The sequence below is a fragment of the Ursus arctos genome, unplaced genomic scaffold (genome assembly GCF_023065955.2).
Source record: "Ursus arctos isolate Adak ecotype North America unplaced genomic scaffold, UrsArc2.0 scaffold_4, whole genome shotgun sequence".
Classification (NCBI taxonomy): domain Eukaryota; kingdom Metazoa; phylum Chordata; class Mammalia; order Carnivora; family Ursidae; genus Ursus; species Ursus arctos.
Window position 1 is genome coordinate 67244014 of NW_026623056.1, and position 25949 is coordinate 67269962.

General features: G+C 36.8%; 1 pseudogene; it reads right to left on the reverse strand.

Moving 5' to 3' along the window:
- Positions 1–24092: 24092 nt before the first annotated feature.
- On the reverse strand, positions 24093–24844 carry LOC123000450 (transmembrane emp24 domain-containing protein 2-like; annotated as a pseudogene).
- Between the last annotated feature and the right edge of the window lie 1105 nt (positions 24845–25949).

Consider the following 25949-nt stretch of genomic DNA (forward strand, 5'->3'; position numbering starts at 1 on the left):
CAATTGAATCCATTACTGATCCTCAGAGTCTCATGTTTCAAACCACATTCTAGGGCACCTGGGTGGCTCAGTCATTACGCATCTGCCTTCGGCTCAAGTCATGATCCCAGAGTCCCGGAATCAAGTCCCACTTTGGGCTCCCTGCTCATCAGGGAGTCTGCTTCTCCCTCTGACCCTCACCCCACTTGTGTTCTCTCTTTCTCAAATCCTATATAAAATCTTTAAAAAAAAATTAAACCACGTTCTATTGTAGCTACAAGGTAACAAAACATTTAAAAAGAAACAATCAAAGATCTAGGTAGGTAGTTATGGTGAGGGAGGTTCATCCACAGGTGGGCTGGCCCTGACAGGAGTAGGGAATGATAGGCAGGTCCCCAGAACGAGAACAAGGGAACCTATCAGCCAGAGTCCCAATTAGAACTGGAAACAGGTATAGGACATGGAATCCATCCTCATTTTTCTTATTTCACCCCTAGGGTTTTTAATGTCCTATGAAGCAGAGAGAGTGCCCTTCATTTCTGTTTGTTTGATTTAAGTCCTGCATGGTTTAGGACTATTCCTTGAACTTAGCTATTTGTTGAATAATTAATGACGACTAAAATCTGTCCACGGGTCATGTGTAGTACTGAAGAGAGACTTCAGCTATTAACGTACCTATTAGAAGTCTTACTTTTTATAAAGCCTCTAATTAATTATTAATATGTATCACTGACAATTTCACGCTCACAAGGTAGAGAAAGCAGGGAGGTTATTTGGCCTCTTGGCTCCTCTTCCTTTGCCTTCCACAGCCCTCTCCCTTGGTCCACACACAGGCATCTTTTGTGGCTTTCAATGTATTTTGCACTTCTGCCAAAATCTCTTTCCATCCTCCAGTGTAAGCAACTTTCCCTCTGCCCAATATTCACTTACAGAGGGACAAACAGCAAGAAGTCACTCTCTAGATGATAAGGAGAAAGAAGCATCACTAGGACTAGAATGACTCTCTCCTATGCTCAAATGGATATTTCTGCTGGATCTCAGCAATGCTTTCCTTTGAGCCCATGTCCTAAACTGGCCCTGAGTTAGGAAGAAGAATAAAGAATAGGACCCTATTTATCAAAAAATTCCCTAATCTAACTACCAGGTTGAACAAGTTAAATGCTCACCTCACCATCCTTTGTTTCTCCATGTCTGGATGCTTGATGGTGTTGGAAGCTCGACTCATAACAACCCATAGTTCAAAATTGTTAGCAACCAACCTACCAACCTTGTTGAGTTACATCTCAAGGCAACCTCTCAACAAGTCAACTTTAAGCCCACTGCCCAATCATACACCTCAGCAGAGCCGTTCATCATGCCAACTTCCATTATAACCCATCAAGACCATACCAGAGGCCAGAGTTCCTGACTACCTGACTTGCTGCTGTCATGGTACCTAAAAAAATAATAATAATAAAGGAATTTGGCATCTAAAAAAGCTGATATGTAGGCAATGTCCAATAGAGATCTTTTTTTTTTTAAGTTTCAAATTTATATCATCAGGGCCACAAACCTAGGATAGAGTTAGGCTTACATTTAAAGGGGCTAAAAATATTTGAAGACAACAGCGGTAACTAATTTTATACAGGAATTTTTTTTTAATACCTAGCTTTCTTTGTGTCTTTTAGATTTTATGATTTGTTGATATAATGCTCTGTTTTTAAGTGAAGTGTGGTTTTTTTTAATAAAAAGAGAATGGGAAATATACTATTGACATCATCAAAGCTGCAGGAAAACCATCTGTATGTCCCACAGGCCTCCATCACCCACCTGGTAGCCATTTACCCAAATTGAAATCCAAATACGAAAAAAAGTAAATAATATTTGTGTTGTACTTGCCTTACAAGCTTCCAAGCCCAAATCTATAAAATGAGGAGAAACTTCCTAATTATTCATAATTTGCTCTGTGGAGTTGAAACAGATGGATTATAAAGATGATTCCATGATAAACAACTAAATGTGGTTACTACCTTCTGTGCTTTCTTGGTTCATATTTTTATTGTTTTTTTTTTCTTTATAAGCAGATAATACTTTCTTTTCTGTAGCAATGCAAAATTTGTAGCTGCATTGGAAATGTCATAGTTATTTTTTTTTCTTTACCATAGGTGTCTATTTTTAAAAGGTAGAGAAAACAAACAGGAAAGTCTGCTCTTGGAAAGGGTAAAGAAAAATAAAGCTTGAAGAGGAAAGAGAGTTATTTGAAAACAAAAATTCTTAAGAGATAGGGGAGCTAGTTACTTAATTAGATTAAGGTTCTTTTCTAAGTTTTCCTGCTTCATCTCTTGGAAGACATTTATTGATAGCAGAAAAGAAAGAAGGGTTTAAGAAGAAAATACTTAGGTGTAAAGAGACTGACCATTTCGTGAAGATGTTACTGAAGATGCACCTTTTCCAACACTAGTCAGCCTGGCATTATGTACGCGTGTAATCTGAAGGAAAGTTAACACACATTGTTGGACGGGTGATCAAATCGTGATTCCCAGAATAGAATCAGACACTGATTCATTTTCCTCTTGAGATTCCATAATCTTAGTATCTAAAATTGAAAATTCAAAAGAAGCTCAAGATACATAATTTTGCCCCAAATTAAAAATCAGCAGGAGTCTATTATTACTGATAAATGTGTTTTGTTTCACCATCAAAACTAAAGAACATCATAGACTTAAACAGTATTTACATAGTTAATATAATCTAATATTGGATATTATAGTGTGATGTACAAAATGCTTTCCTAACACTCAAACTGATCTTTAAAGCAATTACCATGGGATAAATTTGCACATAAAAGAAAAGAAATGATATTGTGGGTTAAGGCAAAATGTTTCTGTTCAAATTATATGATCCTGAATGAAATCATTATCTCAAAGATACTCCCATGAGTATAAAAGAAAGAGAGAAGAGGAAGGAAGGAAGGAAGGAAGGAAGGGAGGGAGGGAGGGAGGGAGGGAGGGAGGAAGGAAGGAAGGGAGGAAGGAAGGAGAAGAGAAAAGGAAAAAAAAGAAAAAAGAAAAGAGAAGAAAAGATTCTCAAATTAAGATAATTTAATAAAAGCTTATTTACAAAAGACTACTTACAAAGGTAAAGGGGATGGGAGTGGAGGAACCACAATGAGTAGCACTATAACTCTGGGTTAGTAGCAGCAGAGAAAATCATTGGGAAAAAAACATCTTTTTTTTTTTTTAATTTAAATTCAATTAGCCAACATATAGAACATCATTAGTTTTTGGTGTAGTGTTCAATGATTCATTAATTGTGTATAACACCCAGTGCTCATCACATCATGCGCCCACCTTAATGCCCACCACCATCTACCCCATGCCCCCACCTCCCTTTCCACAACCCTCAGTTTGTCCATCTTAAGGGGCGAAGGGAACAGTGAACTTCCTCTGAGAGACACAGAGTGACCGAAGAGACCTAGTAGGGAGGGAGCTTGGGGGATAATCCCTGACCCCTCTCTACTCCTCCCCTCCAATTTCTTTTTTTTTTTTTTTTAAAGATTTTATTTATTTATTCGACAGAGATAGAGACAGCCAGCGAGAGAGGGAACACAAGCAGGGGGAGTGGGAGAGGAAGAAGCAGGCTCATAGCAGAAGAGCCTGATGTGGGGCTCGATCCCATAACGCCGGGATCACGCCCTGAGCCGAAGGCAGACGCTTAACCGCTGTGCCACCCAGGCGCCCCTCCCCTCCAATTTCTTAAACATAAACAGAAGACAAAGGGCAAGGGAGCCAATGAGATATTCAATATAGGTCATTCTACTTGGACCAAAGCAGGGTAGACTGTGCAGTACAACTGGGGATGGGGACAAACAGAAGATATCTCTGGCATTTGTCAGTCCAGATCAATCATGTCAACAATGGGAGTGGCAGCTTCAGTATTTGAATTGTCCAATAAAACTCACATGCATTTCCATACTATAGCTTCGCATTTACAATGATTCAAGATACAAGTGCACACATAAAGTGTATTATCTTCCATGGTATTTAAATATATAAATACTTTGGAATAACTATATACATTCTTTATTATAAATTGATTTCAAATTATTTCTCCTTTATATAACTTGTGGCATTATATTCATTTCTTAAGGACTCAAATATGTACATTATGTTTTTCACTAACATTTTAGTGTAGTGAAGAGGCCACTCAAGAATGTGTTATGATTTAGAGGTATTAGGTCACATAGAGCTGAAAACCATTGGCTTAGATTTATCACTATTCATTCTATGGCTAGGAGGGCCTACTGAAGCATTTGGTGTCCAATTCCTGTATGAAATGGGAGTTCTATTAACCAGAGAAATTGAGAATGTCTCATGTAAGTAATAAGTGTGTCTTCTATGATTTATAACTTTATGCACTCTCTTATTAACTAACAATTGAATAATTAAAAAGCTACAGCCCTCATAATGTGGAAAACATTTGATAAGTACTTTGAGACAAAAAAAAAATACATAGTCCCTGTTTTCAAGTAGTTGGCAGTCTAATTACTGTGATGATAACAGGTCTTTTGAAGGATATTAAAGAGAAGAGAAAGAAAGAAAGTCGTCTCTGTAATAGTGTCCACAGTATGGGCTTTCTGTGCTTTCTGTTAAAGGCACATCCATATGATCTAGTAATTAACTGAACATAAAGCAGCCTAAAGGATAGCTTATGGTTTTGTTTTATTTTATTATTTACTTATGTATTTGCCAATCAACATAAATTTCTAGATCACAGGGCAACCATCCTTTCCTTGGAAATCCTTCCTGGGAGAAGCTGTGGGCAGAGGCAAAGGGCAATGGTAGCCCCACAGTAACTCTACGCTGGAAATATCCAGAACATCTATATCTAAAACCTACTTTTTTCTATCAGTCAGGTCTTAACTGAATCACTTAGTGACTCATTCTTAGTGAATCTCTGTTGCCAGCCTTTTATCCTAAGTGTTCTCAAAACACTCATTTAATGGACCTTCCTGAAATTGTGCTCAGGATCAATAAGAAGCTCATTGACATTTGGAATTCACCATTTGCTTCTTTTTTAAGCCTGGGGTAGTTACCTACCTTCTGGGTTCTAGCATCTCAACCCCTCTTCATGGCTCTCTCAAATTCACCAACGTTGCTTTCAATATCATTCCTAGAAGACTTTCTGATCCTGTGTATTCATCTGACACTTGAACTTTTATAGCAATAAGAATCCAATGCTATGTCCCCCCAACTGAAACTCACAATTATATATTTTAGATCACCTTTGAGGTCCTTATCCTTAATACCAGACATCTTTTATAAATTTCAGTCTTAAAAATAATTTCTCCTTGCTTGTCTATGAAGTTAGCTGAAATTTTTTACATGTATTCTATTATTACCAGAATTACATAATATATTGAAGGCTAAATCTCTCCAATTTTCTGATTACATTAAGTTGGAAATGGGAATATGTTTTCTTTCTTTTCCTAACTAGGCAAAGGTTCTGATTGCTCATGTAAACTATAGGCAGATTTAAAACGCTCAGGTTCTGAGTTTCTGAAAGACTTCACACAAGTGGACTTTATCTGAGTAGTACCAGTTTCTAAATTAGGATATAGACATGTGAACATAATGGGGGAAATCAACTGATCACTTGGTAAACATTGCTTTGTGATCACCAAAGGAAACCATGTGTTTTTGTGCTTGGGCTCACAGAGCAAGAACATTTAGCTTGCTTGGATATCACTAAAGAAGAGTTTTGTAATTATTTATAGAACTCTAACGCATTTAAGCCATCTTGAGAGTAGCACCCATGAGGAAAAGAACATATGGAAAGCTTATTGTTTTTTGGTGTGGCATTCCTTTGGATTAAATTTAGCACTTTCTTTTAAACTATCTCCCTTTGCAGGTCATGTGCGATTTACATCCACTTAAATTTCTAGGTGTACCGCCAGAGCTATTTCCAGCAGAGGAAGTGGAAAGCCCTACACCCAATGAGGATTCTTTGCTTGATACTGCTCAACTAGAGCACTCTCTAAAAGCAGGTGCCTAAACAATGTTCTTCTGGATTCAGATTATTCACCTAGATATGTTCTGATAATGCTACCAAATTATGCCACTTGCAAAGCCAAACATGGAAGTCACATGTCTAGCATTCACAGACTTTAGATTCTGACAAAATAGAATAATAAATAATTCTGTGTTGAAGTTGAAAGGAGTTTTTTTGTTCATTTTTGCTTATTGTCTTTATCCTCATACACACAATCATATTGCTGCATTGCTAACTGCCCTCTGGGAGCAAAGTCATACCAATCACAAATACATACCCCAAAGAGAGATGTTTATTACTCTTCTATGAATTCCATTTCCTATTATGCTTTACAGATGCTACAAACTTGAGCCATTAGTACGTAAATGACATTTCCAGCAAGCCCCCAAATAACATCTTATGAGATTTCAAATGCCATGATTATGAAACAGTAAAAGACTTAAGGAAATAAAGAGCAGCACGGTATATGTATGGAATATATTAGAACACAAATTCTCAATTATGAAACATATAAGTAGTGAGCTTTATTCTAAACACCAATTAAATCAGAACCACCACACAGGGAGTACAAGTACATATTAAACCATATACCAACAAAAACAAAAATTTCTTTCTCCTGCATGATGAAATTTAGCATTTACTAAGGAAAGCATAGCATAAAATGCCTATAAAAATCTGTCCATCAACTTAAGAAATGTATACACTATTGAGAAGATTTTAAAAAGTCTCTGGACAAAGTCCAAAAACACTAAAAATGAGTATCAGTCAATAGTGAAGTAACTACATTTATTAATGTTATATTAATAATACATTGATTACTACTAAGCATTAACATTTATTCACTTACTGAGCCAAAACTCCCTTAACATCAACCATATACAACATTGGTATACTATTGAGAAAATAAGAGCTTACCATCTTCTAATTCCTTCTAAAGCCTTTACATGGGTTCTTTCATGCAATCCTTACTATACATTTATGAGATATATACTGATTTTATAATTTTACAGAGAAGAAAATTGAGTGTTATAGATAGTAAGTTGTAATGACACTCAGATAATCAGTGACATAGTGGATATTTGAAGTCACAGGATAGTAGAGTATAATTTAGAGAACAGTAAAATGATGGTTGGAGGCATAGGCCCCGGATTAAACTTTTAGCTCATTCCTTTAGTAGCTGTGTGATTCTAGGAAATTCCCTTACCTCTCTGTGCCTTAGTTTTACACATGCATCAGTTTGTGCCTCTCTTATGAGCTGCGATTATACTAGTTTATGCTTGCAAGGACACTTAAAACAGTACCTGGCTTTTGACAAATATTAGCCATCTTGTACCATTTTCTTCACCTTGAGTAGCTTATGGTCTGATAGAAATCAATATCAACGTGGTTAAATGATTATAAAGGCACCAGGAAGAACTGTAAAACCATAGAAACAACTCTATTTGACTGGAAAGCATATTTGAAAGCCTGTTAAAATTGAGAAGGGGAAGGGTGAGATCACAGTGGTGAATCAGTGACTGGAATATTCTGTTGGAGATCCCAAGTCTTAAAACAAAAAGTTTTGACAAAGGGAAGGAGATGATTGAATAGTGTTGGGAAAAGACATTTTCTGAAGTCAGCAAGTATGATAGCTCAATAACAAGAAAAACAAACACAGTAAACAATATAAAGTAATAATGTATTTGAAGTGCTTTCTGAAGGGTAACACATGTAAAATCTGCTGTATGTAAATTATTACAATTATAATATCATTATTGCCTGGCTAATGCACTGCAGCCACATCACTTGGCCATGTGAGATCAATTTCCCATGCCTCAGAGAATACCAATAACATCCAATCAGAGGTATCAGCAACCTCTGTCCACAGCTGAGTAGACCCTCACAGCTATTGGGTGAAATTGATTATGTCTTCAAAGGCAGTTTCTAAGATATTAAAAATCTATTGCCAGTAAGCAAAGTGTAGGTTGCCATCAACACCTTCTGCTTTTAGTGTGTCTCAGATCACATTACAGAATGATTATCAATTTATCTTTTATCACATTCCAAACATTCTTTCTTCCTGGTGCAAAAAATATCTTCTTTGAAATTGTGGCATCTAGTTGCACCTCTTTACCTTTTGAGCCTGGCATCCACTGACTATGAGCCTCTTACTTAGTCTTCTATTTAATCGCAAATTCTGTTTATCCTATGGCAGCTCTCTGCCCCAGTGCTGTTCCCCGACTGTATTGCTAGTACTGGGTAGAATCTGGTTACTGGGCTCTGTTGCCCATTTCATTCCCTGAGCTACATCTTCAAGTATTTCTCTCCAAACTTCTTCACCTCTAAGCACCTAGATCAATTTCTTATTTTCTGACTATACTTCCTCAGTGTTTCGGATATCCCCATCACCTCTTCTACTCTTGCTTTTCATCTGCACAGAGATGTCAAATTTACTGACTCTTCCAATTTCTTACATTTTCACTTATTCCAAGACTTTATGGGTCCTTATAATGTGTGTCTGTCCTCAGGAATTATGGTCCTACAATGTGTATATGACCATAGGTCCCATGTTAGGCATGGTGGAAATAAGGATAAATACACCCCAACACCTGCCTACAAAGAGCTAGTTTCCAGCCTAACGCACTGAAAAACAAGTAAAATCCAGAATGGTAAATGTCCAGAAGTTCATCTGTGTGTGCCTAATTCAGACTGAGGATATCAGAGAAAGCTTTTTGACAGTGGTTATACTACACTGTGCCCAGAAGAATGAAAAAAATAGAAATAAATAAAAATAAATTAGAGGATGATATGGGTATGATGGTTGGGAAAGGACATATCTTCAGGCCAAGGGACCTTGGAAATGAGAGAAGGCATGAGAACATATAGGGAAGTTCATTAGCTCAATAAGGTTGGAGAAAAAGGTATGAAAGGAAAAGCAGGAAGGAAAGCTACAAAGGAAATTAAATTGTATCACAATGGAATCCATATAACTTGCTAAGCTTTTTGGACTTCTTCCTCATGGCTTACAGGAAGACATAGAGAGACTTGGTATAAAAGCATGACATGCTTACACATGTGTCATACAGCACCCTCACAGCAATGTGGAAGATTTTTAGAAAGGAGGCAAAACTTCCAGTAACATGAGATTCTAAAATCAAGTATCAATAGTAGAGATGTAAAGAAAGGGTTAGAGAGAGGCTAAGGAGTTGGAAGAGGTGGGCTACATAGAACAAACAAGCATTGGGGTAGAGGGAAACATTAATGTTGAGTATGACCCATAGATTTTGGATGACACGGTAACTGCCAGTTGCTTTCACAAATATTAACAAGTAATAAATAGAGAGGTAAAAAGAAAATTATTGCAGTGTTATATTTCCTTCTTAGTAGAAACCGCAGCAAAACTTATCATCAATACTTGATATTTTAACTGACCAATACTCATTTTACTTCCTGGATTAACATTATCTTTCTGCCTGAAAAACTGCTCAACTCTTCTGGCTGGCAGTTTTCTTGCTAGTATACCCAGGCATTTCTGCTAATACCACCGAGTTGTAGGTTCACTAAGGGTGCCACGGTTGTTCCTCATTGTATATATGCTATTTTCTGTTATCACTGTAAACACAAAATTTAATTAAATATTATGAACGCCAATAATATGAGTGCAAATGTAGTTTTAAATGCTATAAGGATTAAATTGGTGCCTTTTCAACGTTTGCCACGTCTTAGATGAAGAGTTTGGAATGTGTGTTTCTAGTAAATGGATAATTCACTTTAATCATTCTGGTTCATGACTAAAATATAGGAAATGGCTTTAATCTTACCCTAAAACTTAGAAAACAGAAGACCACAGGGGAGGGGATGATGATTCAGAGTCTGCATAAAACACGATTTATCTGAGTCAAACTTTGTTATTTCATGGGAGCAAACCTATCAGTCAATATTCAAATTTACAATTTCAAAAGCAGAACATCGGACTGGGAAAGTTACCATTGCATGTACAGAAGAATGGAAGAATCTGCCTGAACACAGCAGTTCTAGTGATTTCCTTCATCAGTGGTTCCCAAACACAAGCCCCTGGAAAGTCTACATAAGGATAATTGGAAGGACATGTGAAAGAAATACATAGGCCCCGCTCCCCAACCCAGAGATCTAGGAGAAAGGTAAAAAAACCCTTCTAATCACATATATATGTATAGTTATCTGTCTATAACTATAGAGTGGTGTCAGTGAAGGCCTAGAACTATGCTTCTTGACTACACAGAATTCGGCAATTACAATGGCCGGAAGCTAGACTCATAAATGGCACTTTCAAGTCATATCACGTATTAACAGAACAAATATGATATGATTTCACTCATAAGTGGAAACTTTAAAAGAAGTAAACAAAAAGCAGAATTGGACCTACACATATAATGAACAAATTGATGGTTTCCAGAAAGGAAGGGGAGTGTGTGATCGGGCAGAATAAGTGAAGGGGAGAGGGAGATACAGGCACCCAGTTATGGAATGAGTAAATCACTGGAATAAAAGGCAGATTATAATGGCATAGTATAATGCATACTGTAACATACACACTATAATATAGTATAATGATACTACAATAGTGCTGGAACAGGACAGATGGTAGCTACATTTGCGGTGAACATAACATAATGCATAAACTTGTCAAATCACTAAGTTGTACACCTGAAACTAATGTAACATTATGTGTCAACTATACTCAAATTTAAAAAAAGAATATTTCCCAAACTAAATATTGTCTTCTTTGATAAAGAGGCAATCATGACCCAAGTTTAGTCCACAATAACTGCAGAAACATTCAAGACAGATCAATGCCTGCTCTGTGTAGAGGTTAACAAGAAAGTACATGTATTTTTTTAATCTTTTTTTTTTTTTAAGTAGGCTCCACACCCAACATGTGTCTTGAACTCACAACCCTGATATCAAGAGTTGTGTGCTCTACCGACTGAGCCAGCTAGGTGCCCCAAAAGTACCTGTTTTTATAATGTAAAAATTTGCCTCATTTGACACCAGGTGATCTTCTAGGATTTATCAGACAGTCTACATTCTCAGGCAGCTGCAGCATTTGAGGAGAACAGCCATGTGAGCAGGAAGGAATTCCCATTTCAGGTGATGAGAATTTAGCAAACACATTTTTCATTTGTTGAAATCACAGTGGGCACTTCAATACCATCCTTTATTAATTCTTTCATTATGAGATATTACCATGGGAACCTGATGGGAAATGAACACCATAGCTCCATCACAAAGAGAAACAATTAGTTATGAATTGCAGTTATATTGGTGGCTACAGGTCTCACAAGAAAGTCTTAAGAGTGTTGCTCCACCTATAAGGACATGAATAAAAAGATTTCTAAAAATCAATTACTAATGTTCTGAACAGCTTTCTTGAATCTCTGCTTGTTCACATTTGATTTTATCATTCACTCTATTGTTGTTCCAGAAGCATCTTACATTAATTTCCCAACTACCGCTTTTTACACCACTGCCATCCTGAACAACAAAAAATAGAACTCACTCAGTGAGGAGGTACAGACACTGGTCAGTTCAGTCTTGCGTATGTATGACATCATTTTCCACCCACACCAAGAGCAGCCATACCTACAGCCATCTAGAGAATGTTGAAAAGAGAGAATCCATAGATAAAAAGGCAATGATAAGATGTTGGTGCAGGATAAATGGGCCATCCAGCATTCTGCTTAACCTGATTCTGAATGCATCCAGATTGCTAGTGCTATTCACGTCTCTTCAACAGTCCCAAATCTATTGATCTTCTGGGCTGTACCTTCCACTGCTAAAACTGCTAAATGTCTAGGAAATACCACTGAACACAGTTGACTCTTAAACAATGGAGGGGTTAGGGGCATCGATCTCAGCCTCACGCAGTTGAAAAAAATCACTTGTTAACATTTGACTCCCCAAGAGCTTAACAACTAACAGCCTACTGGTGACTGGAAGTTTTACCAGTAACATCAACAGTCAACTAATGCATATTTTGTAAGTATATACTGTACATATACTGTATTCTTATTGTAAAGGACACTAATGAAAAGGAAATGTTATTAAGCAAATCATAAGGAAAAGACATTTACAGTTTATACTGTAAAAAGATCTGTGTATCAATAGATCTATGCAGTTCGAACCCATGCTGTTCAAGGGTCAACTGTATTTATAAACTGGTCTTGAGCCTTTAAGTGCTCTCCTCTAGAGTTATATGTCCCAGTGATCTAACTTGGGGTTTACCCTAAACTCTACTTCCCTCGATAAGGTAGAGTTGTAAAGACTTTGCTTATTTCTTCATTATTGTTACACCAATAGTTGATTTACTGAATTCCACAGTGTGAATAATTGACTCCCTGCTAATAGTAAACATATCTTATAACCTAGACACATCTTAGCCAGGTATGTTCCTTGGTCTTTCTATGTGCAAGAGTGGGTGATGACAGAATGACCTGCAGTGTTACAGTTGTTGCCCAAGAGGCTCACGGGAGATGCAGGCTACTGAGGTGACCTTATGCATGGCACATTTCCCACCAGCAATTTGGGGAAGCTCTTCCCACACCCCATGTATCTTTTGATATGTGGGTTACATCTGAAAGAGAGAAAGAAACTCTGAACACAAGCATCAAATACTTTACAATGTTACCTAGAGCTGGACCTGTCCCAAAGCTTTTGTATCAAGTTGCTTACTAAGCAACTGTTGCCCATGGGCACATTCACCGTACAATACACACTATCAAACTTCAAAACAGGAGACCAAAATTTATATTTTATGTTTCCTAAAATTAAATAAAAATATTTTAAGCTTATACTCTCTTACAAATGTTATTAGATTTTTTTTTAATTCCAGGATATGCCAATTAGAAAATTACTTCCAGTTAAATGTAACCAGCCCCCTGCAGGTGGGCTAATTAGTTATAAATTGCAGTTATATTGGTGGCTACGGGTCTCACAAGAAAGTCTTAAGAGTGTTGAATAAAAAGATTTCTAAAAATCAATTAATAAGAAGGAAGAACTGTAGTGGCCTAGCTTTTCACTTTGAGGATCCAATTAATTGTACCATTTAATATTTTATTCTTATAGATATAAACTTGTAAGAACGTAAACTTGCTGAAAATGAAACCGTAAGTGTTCTATACACTTTGACGAAGGTAGCTATTTGGGGCTGAGATTTTGCCAGTGAGACATCCCTAGAAAATCCACTGAGAGATAGTTTCAGGAGGTCATTACACCCCTTAAAAATCAAGATTATTGCTTTTAACATAAGTATAAATAATTCATCCTCTATCAACCATTTTTGAGATTATAATACATAGCCTGTATGGCTTGTTTCGTGGCATAATTTACTTAAGCAGGTGATCAATCATCTCACATGGTACATTTAGAAAATACTACCCGATAAAGTCAAGTTTTGAAAGTACCTCCCATCTAATTATTTTCTTATAAAAACAATTCCACTTTCTATTTGTCCCTCATTTTCACCTCCACTCTATCCTTTGCCTCTTGCCTGTTCCTCATGATCAGTGACCTGCAGCATTACATATTTCTGGAAACCCTTCAACATAATGATACCACATAGAGAAAAAAAACATCTCTATTAAGCATTGTTTTATTCACAGGTGTCTTTGCCTATTCATCTATAGGCAACTCTTTATAGCTCTATAGCTGTTAATTTATATGCACTTTTAGAATTTTCCTGAAAATGAAAGGCTTATATAAATTATATGCTATTGTTACAGTATAGTGCTTTCATTTGTATTTCACAATTCATAAATTGAAGCAATTAATAACCAGTTGTACAGGATTTATGATTTAAGCCAAAAGGTTGTTACAGAAAGCATCGGCTTTATTTTGTCTAATTACTCTTTATTTCGTATATTCCAGCAAAGCTGGAGGCCTGGACTGGTCAGTAACTATAGTAAACAGAAGAAAGAAAGGTTGCTTAAATTTCAACAACAGCTAAACGAAGGAGCTGACCCCTTTGAATACCACAGACACAAGACAGCCTTTAAAAATTAAACATTTTCACTGTTTTGGAAAATGTTGAAATAATCCATTTTAACTTCTGCAATTTTATTAAACAGAGGGAACTCATATCCTAACTTCATTAGTATCCTCTGAGGTTAAAAAAGAAAACTTTTTAAAAAATTCAGATAAATAAATTAATGCTGACATTTATTTGAAGAACTCTTTAACCTCTCAAAAAGCATTTTGACAACTAATTAGCCACATATCACTATAATGCAGGCTAGCAATAAATGGAAATAATGAGTTTCATTGTAAAGTTTAAGCCAGTGGTAGCATGATCAGGAATTTTTGTTAACCTAGAATGCATAATTAGCTCTAGAGGGGAAATGAAAGGCAGAATCACTTTACGTATTAGTGTTAAAAAATAAGGTGTAAAAAAATTAGAACATAACTTTATAAACTACTATTGTCCCATCGCTGTTAAGAATCAATGAAATCTGTAATTAGGAAACATTATGGAAAGGTTAAAGATGAGAATACATGTGGTCTATCTACAGGAAACCTAAACTGTTTAGGTTAATGAAATGTCTATGACAGTCATATTAATTAGCAGGTTCACAGGAACCTAACTTTTATTTTATAAATGCCATGATAAAAAGTATTAAGGCTCCATGCACACACTGTGTTCCATCTAGATTCCTGCACAGTGCTTACTTCTTTCAATCTTCTAATCATTTCCCACCTAATGATCCGGATGCTATTAAGTATTGCATATTTCTGAAAATCCTTCATGTGGTAGAAATCGTATTTAATGATATTGTGTGGAAGATAATGAGAAACAGTAGAAACTTGCTCTTTTTTTAGGAGAGGATTGTTGCATTGTCAACGTTTCATTAACACAATGTTATTAAGATGACAGATTTCCTAATTTTCCTCTTTGTTGTTATTTCTGTCTAATGTCAACCCAAACCCTTTCTTTCATTCAAAAGTGAGAATGTTGTCCATCAAAGTCCAGTTTATGCTGGGAAACAAAAAGTCAGAATCAAATTATATAGGAAGATTATATACGGTAAAGATAGTAGGACCAGGAAAAAACAAAAAAAAAGACAAAACCAGGATATTATCAGAATCAAGCACTACCCCCACATCAATTCTATTTCTATACCATGAAGTTAACCACTTATCTACAGGAAAACAATCACTGAGGACAGAATTTTCTGGTAAAAGTTGGTTATGGTTGTTCTTGGCTGCATCAGTTAAAATGATATCTATAAACAGTGCCTTTCACCACTTTTCTTACTTTCAAATGAATGAATATGTCTGATTAGCTGAGCCTAAGTTTCAAGACACATCTGCCTACAAGGGAAATAGGGGATTTGAGCCTTGCTTCACTTTACAGAAGAGTTCACAGCTTGGAAAATTCCTTAAATATAGGGAGGTTTTTCAAAAGATGATAGAAAGTTTACTATACAATGATGGGTATAGTAGCTCATATCTGACTAACCCAAATACAGAGGAAAAATTATAAACTCTATCAAAACAATTTTAAAAACAGACACACTTGATGTTACGGCGGGGGGGGGGGACGAGAAAATAGGTAGAAATATCAGAGTATTCATCCAATGACCAAGTATTTGACCATCAAAGGCAGATAACTGCTCTGGTTAAGTGTGCATTACTATGGTTTTTCACCTGATGACACTGCAATCTTGAAGAAGTGGGTGACTACAAATTGAGCAATGATTTTATTCCAGCGTGAGGAGTAAGAGTATAGAGTTCCAAGCTAACAAAACAGAAGAGCTGGGAAATTAAGGGGAGTGGGAGAGAATCCCATTCAAGTGAAAGTCACAGAAAAGAATGTCACAGAAGAGAATAGTGAAGATCTGAAATATTCATAAAAATCCATACAGCTTATGGGTGACCCCCAAATTGCACATGCACAGAGGAGATTCCATAGACCCCAGCAGAAAGCAATAGCTGAGGGACTAGAACAGAACAAAGATTTCAACTATAATGCACTAGAAAGGTTTGAAGGTTTGGTATTTGAGTTACAGATAGATAAGTAATACTAGAAAAGAGTCACTCCTCAAAGAACAATAACAGAACCCAAAGTCTCTACCCCCCAAATCCAGTATACAATTAAAAATAGCTAGACGTGAAAAGACACAGAAAAATATAATACATAGGATAAAAGTAGACCATGGAAAGACACACTGAAATGGTCTACGTTTGGGATTAGAAGGCGAGGACTTTAAATTACCTAGTATAAGTATGTTCAAGAATTAAAGAAATAGATGACTATACATATGAATATATGGGGAATTTCCAGAGAGAAATAAAAACTATAGAAAAAAGGAAATAGAAATGCTAGAACTGATGAATACAATACTGAAATGAAAAATTTACTAGGTAGGCTTACCAGACATGGTAGAAGAAAATACCAATAAACTTGAAGATAGATCAAGATTTTTTTTTCCAAAAGGAAGAATAGAGAGGAAAAAATATTGGTTGAATCGTATGCTTTCTAAACACGAAATTTAATTAAATTCTCTAAATTAACTGGAATGTTTATTGTCACATCATTTGCTTTTTCTATTACTTAAAAACCACAAATTTTCTTGAAAAACTTAAAATATCCATAAGAACTGAATCAGTATCGAAACGGGTAATACTCAGACTTCTACCTTTCTTGTTTTAAAGTCCCCAAGGTTTCCACCATGCAGTCAGACTTACAGACTTATAAAGCTCTGTCTTGTTCAATTACATCAACCTCATTCAATTTCTCTACTCTTCTATACAAAAGTGAGCTTTGACTATAAACTTGACACTTAGAGGGTATAATATATCCATTTATTTAACCAATACTTATTGATAAATGATTATATTTTTGGTTATATGCCAGACCCAGGAATGTAGCTGAAAATTACCTAAGTAATTTCGCTGTTCATTTAAAGAGAGAAAGAGAAGTACACTCAGTGTAGGATCAAAAAGAAATTTCAAGTCTCAAAGGCAGAGCTACATCATTCCATGGAATTCCTAACTGCTGTCATCATTCAGGCCCCAACCTGTCTAATACACAGGAAATGACTATACCACGTCACATAGAAATGGCTTAATTTCAATAATCTGGTGTTAAAAACATATTATCACTGCCTTTCAAAATATTTAATTTACAAGTATTTCTTTTAGAGTTTGCTCATCTAAAATCCTTAAGCTATAAATTGATAAATTTATCTAATTACATTCAATTCATAAAATACTGATTAATGGGGCATAAGGCTTTGAATTATAGAGAATGTAAAAGTTAACCAAGTTCATATCATAATAATATAAATATATACATATATGTTTTTTAAATATTGTCATTAGTAATTCTCTCTAGGTTTAATCACATTTTTTCTAGCTTGAGACCAAAATGGCCTATAGTGATTAGATTCAGTGCCTTATCATTTATAGATGAAATGTTTTCAATATAACTTTACATATTTTGCTGATATACTATCCAACTTCCCTAGTAATTTATATTTTAAACTTTTGCTTTAGCTCTTCCAAAGAATTTAACGAGTTTCTCCTTTGATACAAAATAAGTGTAATGAAATTCAAAATGCATTAAAAATGTATATTTTAGATTGAAAATTGATGAGTTACTATGATTTTTGTTATCAGGATGTAAAATAAAGATTTAAAAAATCTCACTAATTTAAACAAATTCCACTCCATCTCACATGAAGATCAGCTGTGTACATGTTATTAATCTTTAGGGATAGAGATCATAGTGTGCTCCATGTTTGCAGATGGCTTGGCAGATGTGTAACGTTCCCATCGATTTATAAATGCATAAAGGAAAGGATTACTTTTTACTAAGAAATTTATTCCCTCCTAGTACAAGGCTGATGATTGCTGTAAGTTGCCACCAAATGAATGACAGTGGCTACTTGCATGTACATGGCATGTATATAGCCACTAGGTGGCAAAATTTAATTATGAATTCAGATTCTCCTCCATTCTCTTCCCAGAACGGGATCTAGATTCCAGGGACCAGACAGGAGTTTCCTATGTTGTCAAGATCTCGCAGTGGGCTGGAAGTAGCACCAAATATTAACCACCGAGATAGACTCACACTTTCAGTCTCAGTCATTAGTCCCTGAAGATCATTGTTGTGCCCACTTTGTCCCTAGCACAACCACAAATCCTCTCCAGATCTGCCAGATCTGTACAACACACATTTCTTATCTCAGGTCCACAGGATCATTATGAAGCTCCCTTGTCACTCCACCCATTGTGTGACATGCCCTAGTTTGACTAAGTGCCTCGCTGTTTTTTGATAGCAGTGTCCAGGATGGGGTCACAGAGAGACTCTTCTGTCTCATGACTATAACTGGAATAATCTACAACTGTCAGAAGTGATGTACAAATACAACTTCAGAAATGAGGCCTTTCAATCCCTTCTGCCATAGGTCAGGATTGGTCCTAGAGATAGGGAGGTGAATACAGCCTATAGATATTGGTGTGTCAGAAGCAGGAAAGGGGGAGGGGAGGGCAGCTAAAGGGCCAAGCTCTGGATAAGAGAGAGGTATTAAGGCTGAAAACCTAGATACAGTCTTTAAACCACACAGGGAGATTTGGTCCTTTGTTACTCTCTGCCAGTAGCTGCTAATAGTCCTCAATTAGAATCACCTGGAGGGCTCGTGCAGCCACAATTGGCTGGGAGAGTTTCCAACTCAGTAAGAAGAGAAACCCAAATTGGAGCAAGGTGGGGCAAGGGGGGGGGGCGCAAGTAGTTATAACACCATGTGCTACTCCTGGAAATGTCTCATGACTTTGGGAGAAGTAATTCTACACAGCTGTGTTACAGACCAAGCCCAGCCACATACCACCACATCTTGCAATTTAGTCTTTATCAATATATCTAATAGCATTGTGTCTTTAGACACTTAAAATTTTAAAAATTTAGAAACAAGCAATCCAATGATATTAATTTGCCCATGGCTAATAGATCAGTCTGGATGCCTCCAGCTTGCATTTGGTCATACAAAACTTTGGTGTACTCAGGTATACTCTGTAAAGCCATCTTTCTACAAGAGACAATTCAGCCTGTGTTTTCTTTATAAATTTAAAATATTTTTTGTTAGCAGTAATGAAGAAAAAAACCCACCAAAGCATTTGCTTGAACGTTTTGTGTTATTATTTGTGTGGCTTTAAGTAATTGTCTTAAAATTTCAAGGAATGCATACAGGTTGAGGAACAATTCGTGTTAAAAGGCTGCCCTCTTGTGACAATGTGTTGTATGTTTTACTGGTAAAAACTTGACCTTATACCCTCTAAAATCCAATTCATAATAGCATTAAAAAGATAGAAAACCTCAATGTCGTTTGGGATTTCTTAAAAAAAAAGGAATCTTGTTTATATGGCAGTTTTAGATAATGAATTTTTCTGATTAGGTAGGTGTTCCAAGAAGCTGAAATTCAAACCTATCTCATTATTTAACTAACTTAATATATACATTTCTAATATTTATGACCCACTTCCCTGCTTTTAAAAAAATTAGTTAAATTTTGCTACAGACTGAAGTGTCAGTGGCACACATCACAGTACTTAATACTCATCTATGTTACTGTAACTATGAATGTCACCCCCGGATTGAAGAGTCAGTTAACCAGTAAATATCACTAAGGAAAAGATAAATAGTCCATATCTTCTGGCTTTGAGGAATTCTAGGTCTAAGGCAGGAGATAGGTGATGTAAACAAATGATCGCAAAGAAAAAATCATAAAAGTTATAGTACAGGTGTATATACTATACCTGGGAGTAAAGGAGAGTACTTAGCTTTTCTTTAGAGAACCAGGGAAACAGACTAGAAACAGCTAACATTGGAGACACCTGAAATTTGAATAAGACACACAGGATTTTATTATATGCCAAGAACCCCCTAGATATTAGAGATATGTTAATGAAAATAGTTAATCCCTACTTTTAAGGAACTGAGTTGTAATGGAGAAACCACACCATAAACAATCTGAATACAATGTGATGAGGGTTTATAACATTCTGTGGATTTTCTCTTTCCTATCTCTTGAAACTGTTCCCTTCTTCTCATTACCACCCTATAGTACAAATATAGTGGCTGTGGTGTTTTGTGATGTTAATTTTGGGTTGTTGTATTATTTTCTTGTTTTTCTTCCAGTATTTTTCTAGGTCTTCTTGCCCAGTTCTAGGAGAAAAGTGATTCTGGGTTCACTAATTTAGAAGAATGGAAAGAAAGCATTTTATGGAAAGGAATAGTAGCCTACAATTATTTCTGACTTCTAAAAACATAGCCCTTACAGAGAATCTAAAAGAATCATGGAATTAGTGGAGGAAAGTATTTTGATGAATGAGAAACACTATATTATTGTGAAAGGAGACAGATTTTCCCCAGATTAGGAAAAAAATCCACTCTCAACACCTCTGCATTCCCTATCTCTGGTTGAAAGGAGGGGAAAACAGAAGGTCCCTTGATCAGCAGAGGAGACCTAGAAGTAATTTCCTAGAAACATCCCATGAGATGTAAAGGTCCCAGAAAAAAAAAAAAAAAAAAAAAGACAAAGAACTACAATGGTGTTTAGGCAGAAGGGGCCATCGGCAGACTCATGAGAAGATTTTTGCACTCCAAATATGAGAAAGAAACAACATTGGGCTTTTGGGCCTCAATGAGCCATGTGGGGATGGACAAAGAAGAGGCCAGCAGCAGCTTGTGTGGACAGATGGTCAACTAAGGACCTAACTACCATCCACCCCCATGCTCTGGCTCTGCTTACCAAGGCTGTGCCCTGCCATCCAGATGCCGTCTTCAGGACTAAAGCACCATTCTCCTAGCTCCTAGGGGTGCTGACAGCTGACACCTTGCAGTACTGTCACAGCTGAATAAAAACATGTCATGGAAGTTCACAGACCCTTCTCAGCGACAGATCATATCCAAAGACTGGTCAATGTGGGTTTATAAAGCCCTGGCTCCTTTACCCCAATCTAGGACAGTTTTAGACCCATCAGAGTCAAGCTACCAAAAAGGAGGGGGGGGGAGATTATTTTATCAAAGACAATGATTATTCCTAATGGTGTGACATCAAAATTCCAATTAAGTACAACTTTAATTATTATTTAAATGAAAATTCTAATTCCAGTGAGATAAAGAAGAAATTGGTAATAGCTTTGACTCCAGGGCAGAGAACTCTGGATATATGTCCTTTTCGTACATTTTGATTCTGTGTCATGTCAAGAGATTAAACCCTTTAACAAGCAATAGGAAATTCCTCATGACACATTATATACAGATTTCAAAAGTTCCAGAACTCAGACAACTTGGACAGACATGAAAAGTATGGCCTAGAAAACCCTGTTAGATAACACTAAAGGGGATTTAATTGGTAAGAAGACATTGATATAAAAAATGTATGTGAAGAGTTTGATTAAATTATTTCATGAAATATGAGAATTTCTAAGTGTGAGAATTTCTAAAAATGTCTAAGAAATCTAAATTTCTTACATAATATGTATGATTAATAAATATAAGTAGATATTTCTTTGTATTCACAGCCTAAATTACATATTCAATTTATATATTCAATTGTGCTCACATGAAAATCTGAATTTCCTCAATGAGAAAATTGGGGAGATTTCTAACCCTTTCTCCTCCCCCACACAGGGATGTAAGCAGATACATATAGTTGTGAGTCAGTCATTTTTTCCTAGGAAAAAAAGAGAAAATAAAAAGAACATTAAAGACCCCTTATCATGATCTCTATTAAACAACAACAAACAAACAGAAGCAGAACAAATAAAAAATATCCTTATTCTGGAGAACAAATGACAGAGATATGATGCAATTCAAGCCTAGAGAGGATGGAACCAACTCATTTGGAATATGCATGTTTGGCAGGCATGGATCTGCAAACCACCTCTACGAGTAGCCCCTCAAAGAGCAGGAACTGTCCAGATTTACCTCTACTATGTAGGTCAACTCATCCTACCATTTCCCCCACGTCCTTGCTATTGCCGGAAAGAAAGCCTATTATGTCTTTTAAAATAAAACCCATATGATTGTTAGGTGGATGGGACACAGTAATTGTTAATTGTTTCTCGTTTTTTTTTTTTTTTTAAGATTTTATTTATTTATGTGACAGAGAGCCAGCCAGCGAGAGAGGGAACACAAGCAGGGGGAGTGGGAGAGGAAGAAGCAGGCTCACAGCGGAAGAGCCTGATGTGGGGCTCGATCCCATAACGCCAGGATCATGCCCTGAGCCGAAGGCAGACGCTCAACCACAGTGCCACCCAGGCGCCCCTGTTTCTCTTGTTTTGCCCCTTACTCCATTTGAGCCCGCCTTAGGACTTCCACTAGATTTTCACTTTGATAGGGGTGGAAAGGGGGTCTCAATACGTTTTAGAAGAAGGGATGAAAAAAAAATTATGCCTCATTAGAAGGCCACATCTATACAACACATAAACTTCTCTTTCACTCCTGCTAGGCTGTTGTGGCAAAATGTCAATGCACCGCTGTGCTAATTTCTCCATCTTCTTGGAGGTGCTCGCCTTGCTTACCTAATGTCTTTTATTATCCTACTTCGTATGCCCAGAGCCCCAGCACTGGGGTTGGAGAAAACCTCTTCAGTAAAGCATATGAGAGATATGTCTTTTTGAAAACGCAAGTATGCTCATGCCCTGTTCTTACCTGAGAATCTTAAATAGCTCCTGTTTAGAGTAAATCCTTTTCTGTGATATACAAAACTTCACGTAATCTGGCCTGCCTGTATCCCTTCTGTTCTTCCTTCCTAACTCATTGTCTACAAGTCTACCAGGCTACATTCTCTTCTATACCTCTCTCTTTGCATGTATTAATCTCCAACTATCCATCAAGAACGAATTTTGTTTGTTTCTAAAAAGAATTATTTATTTACTGAATGGGACAGATTAGATAGCAACGAATTCTAAGTTTACATCCTTTAACTAAATTTTGCAGGGTTTTCAAACACACCAAACAAACAAACACCCAAACGAACAGTTGTCTTAAGGTAAAATACAATCGTCTTAAACTGTTGCAAGTAATTTCACTCCAGGATGAAAAATTGTTTATCCTGAACATGAAAACCTGTAACAAAATTAATTATATAAAACTCATTACTTCCAGTTTTCCCCTTGCAAAGATCCAAAACAAATGTACAAGTAACTAATATACATCAGTCACAATACAAACCTGGATTATATGCCACAACCAGATGCTCTTTTAATTTTAAACTCATCATCAGAGACCAAGAGAAAGTCATTTCAAAAATGAAATCCTAGTACGGACAGTGATGCTCAGTACCCTAATTGAACAGTGGCCAAAATACCACTGATCAAAAATAAAATACTGGCTGTATATCATGGCAGTGAAATTCAAGAGGCTTTAATCCTTGGCATCAGAAATCCAGTTTTTTCCAATTACATGAATGCACACTTCCTACACAGCAAGAGTGGAGAAAGCGGATGGGCCCCCATAGAAAGTGAAGAGCTACTGTTCGCAGGAACACCCAGAGAACTGGCTTTAATGGAGACTTCTCACAAGGTTGGGCAGAAACCAACAAACGGTTATTAGCTGCTGTTTCATCAATTCAATCTGGAGGTGATCGAGTCCTAACGTTCAACATACAAATTTAGGCGGGAAAAACGTTGTTGGTTTACGTCTTATTTTTAATGGAAAACACAAGACAGACAAGTATAAAAGTACCAGCCTGGTCCTATGCTCCAGTCAGAGCTCTGCCAATAGGCTGGGTAGAAAATGTCAAGATTCAGACTGCTGTTTCTCATAAGGACTCAGCAGAATGAATCTATAATGACTCGAACTGTAGGACAAGGGATCCAAAGAATGCAGGCATTTTCGTTAAAGTACTATCAGTAAAGTACTAGTCTGAACAGACTGCATTTTATCGTGAAAACAAAAGGAAAAGAAGATATAATCAGGACTATATGCCTATATTTCATTTACAGTGTTTGAGTTCTGACAGGCCTGTATAATGGAGGCAGAATTCAAATAAAAAATTACACCAATCGAGTGTCAAATTTTCACCATAACTTTCCTAAAAAGGTGTTTTCCCCAATATCTACTAATCACAAAGAAACATGCACTGTGAGTACATAACTGTACATAAGTACCTTTCTGAAAAAACTGTAGAAACTAATGACATTGGTATGACAAAGATGTTTGGTAAATGGTGAATTACGATTTTGAGATCATCCAAAAAAGTCTTTTTCAACAACCCTCCAGACTTCAAACATTTCTTCAGGTAGTTGAACTGTCCCAGTGTCATGGCAACGAGAACAAGAACTTCAACGAAGGCCCAGAGGACCACTCTGCTGCTTGTGCCATTGTTGATCTGTCTGTGCATCCTCTCCTGAACTTCCATGGACTCCTGTTCATGCTTGGCAGCTGCCGCCACCCCTGCCAGCTCATTGATCATTTCTTCCAGCTTGTTCTGGTGAGCTTCTATTTCCATGTCTTGTCCTCTGGGGACCTCCCCAATATCAATGGAGAACATCAGTATATTTGGAGTCATGGTAGCATCCTGTTGCTAAAACAAAACCTACTGTGTTCCATCTATGTCAGCAGCAAATGTGTATTTCCCACTGACATCTCAGTCTCCTTTATAAATTCTTTTATTATCAGGCCCTGTCATCTCCACATCGATGTCGGTAAGAAGCTGCCGTCTGCCATCTCGAAGATGAAGCCCATCTTGGTGCCCGAGGTGACCTGCTCCAAGAAGTACTCCTCTTCGTGCCTGTGGATCCTGGTGAAGTAGCCCACGGCTGTGGCCAGAAGGGTGGCCAGGAGCACCAGCAGCTCAGTGAGCATCACCATGGTGGGACTGGGGCCAAAGTCAGGACCTGCACTGGGGCCTCCAGAGCCACTGCCACTGCTACCACTGCCTCTTCAGCCACTGGTGCCTCCACTCCTTCATCAAGAACCAATTTAATCATCTCTATTACCAGTCAAGCCTTCCCTAACCTCCTCCACTGAAGCTGATACTTAGCCTTTCTCCACACCACACATTGGAGTAATCACTATTTCTGCAGTTATCATGTGGTACTGCAACATATGTTTATACAAGTAGCTTTCCTAATACAATATAAGTTCTTTGAGTCTCAGAATTCAAACTTTTCCATTTTTGTAATCCATATATCTGTCATACTTGAGTAAGGCTTATTGAGATTGAGATGATTAAGTACATAGTAACCCCACTCCTTTCAAGGAGATGCATGAGGAGCACTTGAGTGTTTGTAAAATATTGTAAAGCTGCAGAAGCAAGTCTTCAGAGATATACTCTCTAAAAAAACACTTCAAGAAACAGCTAGCTCAATATTGAATGAGATTAACAAAGTTGGAAGTATGACACTGACTTTGAGACTTACTATAAAGCTACAGTCATCAGGACAGTGTGGTGTTGGCAGAAGAATCACTGGAACAGAATAGAGAACACAGAAATAGACTCACATAAATACAGTGAACTGATCTAAGATACAGCAGCAAAGGCAATACAATGAGGCAAAGCAAAGACTGTCTTTTCAATAGTGGTTGAACAATGGAACAATTGGACATCACATGCAAAAAAAAAAAAAAACCAGTGTATCTAGACAATCCTCTTACCCTTTATAAAAATCAATTCAAAATAAATCATAGATCTAAATATAAAACAAAAAGCTATTAAACACCTAGAAAATAACATAGGAAAAAAACCTCGACAACATTTGGCATGACCATGACTTTTTAGATATAACACCAAAGGCATGATCCATGAAAGTAATAACTGATAAGCTGGACTTCATTAAAATTAAAAACCTCTGCTCACTGAAAGACAATGCCAAGAGAATGAGAAGACCAAGCCACAGACTGTGACAAAATATTTATGAGACACATCTGATAAAGAACTTATCCAAAATAGACAAAGAAGTCTTAAAACTCAACA